This window comes from Chiloscyllium plagiosum, unplaced genomic scaffold (genome assembly GCF_037043375.1).
Source record: "Chiloscyllium plagiosum isolate Xiang-an unplaced genomic scaffold, Cpla_swu_hap1 HiC_scaffold_35, whole genome shotgun sequence".
Classification (NCBI taxonomy): domain Eukaryota; kingdom Metazoa; phylum Chordata; class Chondrichthyes; order Orectolobiformes; family Hemiscylliidae; genus Chiloscyllium; species Chiloscyllium plagiosum.
In genome coordinates, this window is record NW_028270173.1 from 50161789 (window position 1) to 50167788 (window position 6000).

A 6000-nucleotide genomic window follows, 5' to 3' on the forward strand; every position below is an offset into this window, starting at 1 on the left:
CATTCAGGCTGCTTCTATTATTCCAACTTATAAAAACCCCAAGGCCTCACAAGCTGTTTACTCTCACGGCTCAGCTGGACTGCTCAGTACCTCTGCCTTAAAATCTCTCTTCAAATAAAAACCAGGGTAAAATCCACCACTTAATGCCACAGTGTCATCACAACTGGGAGAACAAAATTGTATTTGGACATTTTTTTCAATTTGGGATATACCTAATAAATCAGCTAAATTTGAATTTGTATTCGGACATGAGGTGGGGGGACCATTTAAATTAATTCAGGAAATATTGAAGAGTCAATATTGAAGAGACTAAGTATTAGGACTACTTGATAAATATTAGGGAGAAATTAAATAGAGTGGGTGAGTTGGCTGGACAGTGTGTAAACCCAGCACACCACGTGGTGATTCTGGAAGCAAACAAGTGCTCAGACATGTGTAGTTTTGTTAATGGGGATAAGGTGATAGTGTTACTGTCAGTGGGAGGTGAACATTAAAAGGTAAGGGTTAGTTGGCTTTATTGAATCGAAAGGAAATTGAGTGAGGGGAATTATTTGATAAAAACGTCACGTAGAAAGGAAACTGGGTGGGAATTTGCTCAGAAGGTGTTTGAGAAGGAAGAAAAGTGAGATGAGAATGGATACTTGTTACAACTCAGAGGGAAGACCCAAATCCAAATGAGTCTGAATTTGATTTTCCTCAAATTAAATTGGACAATGAAGAAACTTGCACTAAATTACTGAGTTCCCTTCCAGAGGAAAATCAAACTGACCTGAAAGTCTGATTGCAATCACATAAAGATATAGCTGTATGTGGGAATAAGCCGGGAAGTAGTCAAGTAATTGCTCATGGTGGAAATATAGGAAATGCTTTTCCAATGAAGAAACATTCTTGTAGACTTAATATTTTGAAATTGCTAAAAGTTCCAAAAGAGTTTGAAAACATGCTCAGCGATGACATAATTGAATGAGCTGCAGTGAATGGAGCTCACGCATAGTGATGGTCCCAAAACCAGATGGTACCCAACAATTTTGTGTGGACTATCGAAAATACAACGCAGTGATGGAACCTGCTTTGTACCCTATGCCAAGATTGAAAGATTACTTTGAGAAGGTGGGAGTGCTTGAACTACTCAGAGGATACGGGCAGGTGAACTTTAACTGAAAGAGTGAAGGCAATTGTGGCTTATATGACAGCGAGCAGCCTTTACCAGTTCAAAGTGATGTCTTTGGACACGAAAAATGCCATATTTTGAAGACTAACTAAGAAGGCCATTTTGGGATTGTTCGATTGTGTGATGTACTTGGATGATCTTGTTATTTTCAGACACATGTGGAAGGATCATTTGGAGTATCTCTCAGAATTATTCAATCAACTTCCGAAGGCGTGCTTGGTGCTAAACCTGGTGAATAGTGAGTTCACAAAAATCCAAGTCATGTTCTTCCGGCATATCATTGGACAGATGGCCCCATAAGCTGTGAAAGGAAAGGGTAATGGGGAGGTTTCCATACAATCGACAAAAAGAGGGCTGAGGAGTAGCAGATGGAGTTTAATTCAGATAAATGTGAGGTGCTGCATTTTGGGAAAGCAAATCTTAGCAGGACATATACACTTAATGGTAAGGTCCCAGGGAGTGTTGCTGAACAAAGAGGCCTTGGAGTGCAGGTTCATAGCTTCTTGAATGTAGAGTTACAGGTAGATAGGATAGTAAAGAAGGCGTTTGGTATGCTTTCCTTTATTGGTCAGAATATTGAGTACAGGAGTTGGGAGGTCATGTTGCAGCTTTACAGGACATTGGTTAGGCCACTTTTGCAATATTGCATGCAATTCATTCAGAAAGATGTTGTGAAACTTGAAAGGCTTCAGAAAAGATGTATAAGGATGTTACCAGGGTTGGAGGACTTGAGCTATAGGGAGAGGCTGAACAGGCTGGGGCTTTTTTCCCTGGAGCGTCGGAGGCTGAGGGTGAGGTTTACAAAATTATAAGGGGCATGGATAGGATAAATAGACATGGGCTGGAGGAGTCCAGAACTAAAGGGCATAGGTTTATGGTGAGAGGGGAAAGATATAAAAGAGATCTCAAGTGCAACATTTTCACATGGAGTATGTTACGTGTATGGAACGAGCTGCCAGAGGAAATGGTGGAGGCTGGTACAATTGCATTTAAAAGGCATCAGGAAGGTTAAATGAACAGGAAGGGTTTGGAGGGATATGGGCCGGGTGCTGGCAAGTGGGACTGGATGACGTTGAGATAACTGGTCAGCTTGGATGTGTTGGACCGAACTGTCTGTTTCTGTGCTGTACATCTCCATGACTCTATAACCGGTTTTTATCCAATGATTGAGATAGATTTTTCTTGGGAATGTGCTTCCACAAATTGAACAGTGGATCCCAGATCCACCAGGTCAGAATCCTGATTCTTCAGGTGAGACTTTCCCCAGGAGTGACTCCATCCAGTGTCAGCAAGGTGATGGCTCTCACAGTCGAAGGGATCTTCAGGGCTGGTTTCCCTCACCCTTTCTCATCTTCAACAACTTGTTCCCAATGACAAATATCTGTGTTGCTTTGTGTCAGAGTCACTTTTAAACAGACATTATAATCTTACTGTTCACTCTGAACTTACCCAGATAAGACCATCTTCTGGATTGGATCCTCAGACACTGGAACCACATGAGCTGAACATTGTCACCGTGATTCATGGTCCGAGTATCGATAGCTGGCAGCTCAGCTTTTAGATGGACTTTAGTGTCAGGATCTTGTTTAACCACCTGATCTCCATTGGCAGTGTCAGGTAGCTCAGGGGAAAGTGATTCCAGATCATAATGTGGTCTGAATACATGATCCACATTTCACAGACAGAGAGCAGGATCCTGTCAGTAGGTGGATTGCACAGAGTGAGAGAGAAAAGGCAGATAATGAAAGGGAGATGGACAGATATAGGTCAGTGTTAGATATGTCAGTGTGCACTCATACACAGCTCACTCAGGAGTGTAGAAAGATATACACGGATGTGGATGAGTACAAAGGCAGAGACATCTGTTTGCACCCACACACAACATACAGATGGACATACACACACAGATATAGATACAGTGTTAGATAAAGATACCCAGTGATGGTTCATTATCTGGATAGCGTTGGTCCTTCATTGTGCAATGATGGAGATGTTAGGAAGGTAAAATCCCAGTCTACCACAGAGTGGTACCCAGACCTCATTAACCTCGAGCTCTTCAAGAACACTTCCACGGCTGTTTGAAGGGATTGACACCATGAACCATTGACTTTTCAGACAGGTATGGTATGATACTCCCCACAGCTCCTCCAGTTCCATCTGAGAGATTAAATATGACCATCCTCTTTCCTGGTTGGAATCTCCAGGACTTGGTTGGTCAAGTGGTTAGTTGAGGAAAACCACACGAGAAGCTAATGAGAACAGGCTCTTGTTTTAAACAGGACTGAGTTTACTTCATGGTAACATCTCCATCCAGGATACACTGGCGTTGGGGAGTGAGGGGGACATTGTTTTACAGACGATGAGGGAGATATCCATGCTGGGTCTCAACCCTTCAACATCCACAGCTGATCTCTTCACCCAAGTCCATGTGACATCATCATAATGGGCAGTGCTTAATGTACTCCTCAGCATTAACCGTTTCAGAGCCAAACCCCATTTACCAATAATATGTGAGACCCAGAATGGGGCATTTCATGTAAAGGGATTTCAAGTCCCATAGATGCGGAATGAAGCAAGGTCTTTGTCTGCAGCCCTCCCACCACATTACAGGAAGAGATTGATGACCTTATAAACCCCTTGAGGGAGATGTCTGATGAACGTGATGTGTATATTGTAAAATATAACCGACAATTATAAATGTAGTGAGGCAGCTCAGAGAGCCACAGACTGCACTGAAAGGATGTGACTGACTTTACACTTTGTGTCATGTAAATTGGATCCAATACGGAATTTTCTTTTTACAATTTTTACAAAGCAAATATGCAAATGAGAAAACAATCGTTTCCTATTTATTTCATTAAACTGACTGTAAATGCTGATAATTGTAGTTAGACATCAATAAATAATTGTTCATTGTTGATTGAATTCATTGCTAATAATTTCACGAGATTTTCACTCAGCAGCTGTGGGTCCTCGTATCAGCAGTTGTTGAGGGTCAGTTCAATGTGACCTGCGAGAGTTAAGGCCATTCATGGGTTACAGGTCAGTATCAGTCACTGCTAACCCTCGGCTGGCTGGGAATCCCATGGACCCTGGTATTCTTCCTGGTACTGAGTCTAATTCAGGACACAGTCACAGGGGAGACACTCAGACCCTGGGGGAGGGAGGAGAGTGCAGAGAGAGAAACAAAGACTGTGGTGTGGGGTCTTCATGGAGTGGATTAATGACAGAGAGTGGTGTGGGACGTTTAGTTCCAGAGGCTCCAGTATGGGAGTTGATGGTGAGAGTCTGGCACAGAGAATCCAGCATGGAGATTCAGCTGGTTCCCTGCAGTCATGGGAGAGCCCATCTCCCCAGTGATCCTCATGGAGCATTCCATGTGCTGGAGGCAGACCCACAATGTCATTAGGAAGGGACGGAATTCCAAGATTGGGAGCCAGTGACAGTGAAGGAATGGATGGTCAGGATGGTGAGTGGCTTTGAGGGAACTTGCAGATGATGGTGTTCCTCGGTGAAGCTACAGAACAGGACGAGGTGTGCAGAAACAACAGGAGCAGCAGAGACAGAGCTCAGTGATTCCACAACCAACAGATCAGATCTGCTGTCCTACCACATCCAGTCATGATCATTCAACAACTCAATGTAGGAGGAAGAGGCTCCACTTGGGTTGCTGGATTCCTGCTCCAGGGACAATCCCGATGTACCATCACCTCCCCCAGTTGGAAGGACTGAGCCATATGTTTACTGTGAGAGGGGGATCCCATGGTCCTCGTGCTGTCCTGATGCTCATTGAGCTGGTGGGGGAGGCCTCTTCTCAGCCCCAGCCTTACTGGCTCAGAGCCTGAACCTCAGCCTGGCTGTGCTGGAGCTTCCCCGTCACTGGGACCGGGTCATCACTTAGCACTTGTTCCATTTTTCTGCTTCTGCAGCTTCACATCAAACAATGGATCAAATTTCTCAACAAATAGGGTGCAGTCTCCAAAGATTGTTGTGTTACTGGTTTTTCCAGTTTGTAAACAGAAGCTGTTTCCCCTCAGAGTGTTTAATTCCCAGTCTCTGATTGGAATAGGGACAGTGTATTCCCAGAATGTTGCTGATCCTTCCCTTTACCTCCCTGTGTTTTTCCTGAGTCTCTCCCGATGAGTACAGAATTCATCTTTCCATTCTGTCTCTGGGAATTGGGAGATTAAAGGCCATTCATGAATCATAGAATCCCTACAGTGTGGAAACAGGCTATTCGGCCCATTGAGTCAACACCGACCCTCTCAAGACTTTCCCACCCAGACCCACCACTCTATTCCATCCCGTAACCCTGCATTTTCCATAGCTAATCCACATGCACATCCCTGGACTTTGTGGGCAATTGAGCATGACCAATCCACCCAAGGTGCACCTGTTCGACTGTGGCAGGAAACTGGAGCACCCGGAGGAACCCCATGCAGACTCAGGGAAACTCCACACAGACAGTCACCCAAGGCTGGAATCAAACTCAGGTCCCTGGTGCTGTGAGGCAGAAGTGCTAACCACTGAGGTATGGTGTCACCCTGGGTCACGGGTCACAGGTCAGTATCAGTCACTGCTAACCCTCTGCTGGCTGGGAATCCCATGGACACTGGTGTTCTTTCTGGTACTGAGTCTAATTCAGGACACAGTCACAGGGGAGACACTCAGACCCTGGGAGGGGGGAGTGTGGAAGGGGGGAGTGCAGAGAGAGAAACACCCAGGTTCACCCCCAGGGTCAAGGAAGCAACTGATGGGATTTATAAAACATTAAACAGTCTGGAAAAGGGAAATCTGAGATTGGTTTTAAACTAAACCGAGAGATTCAG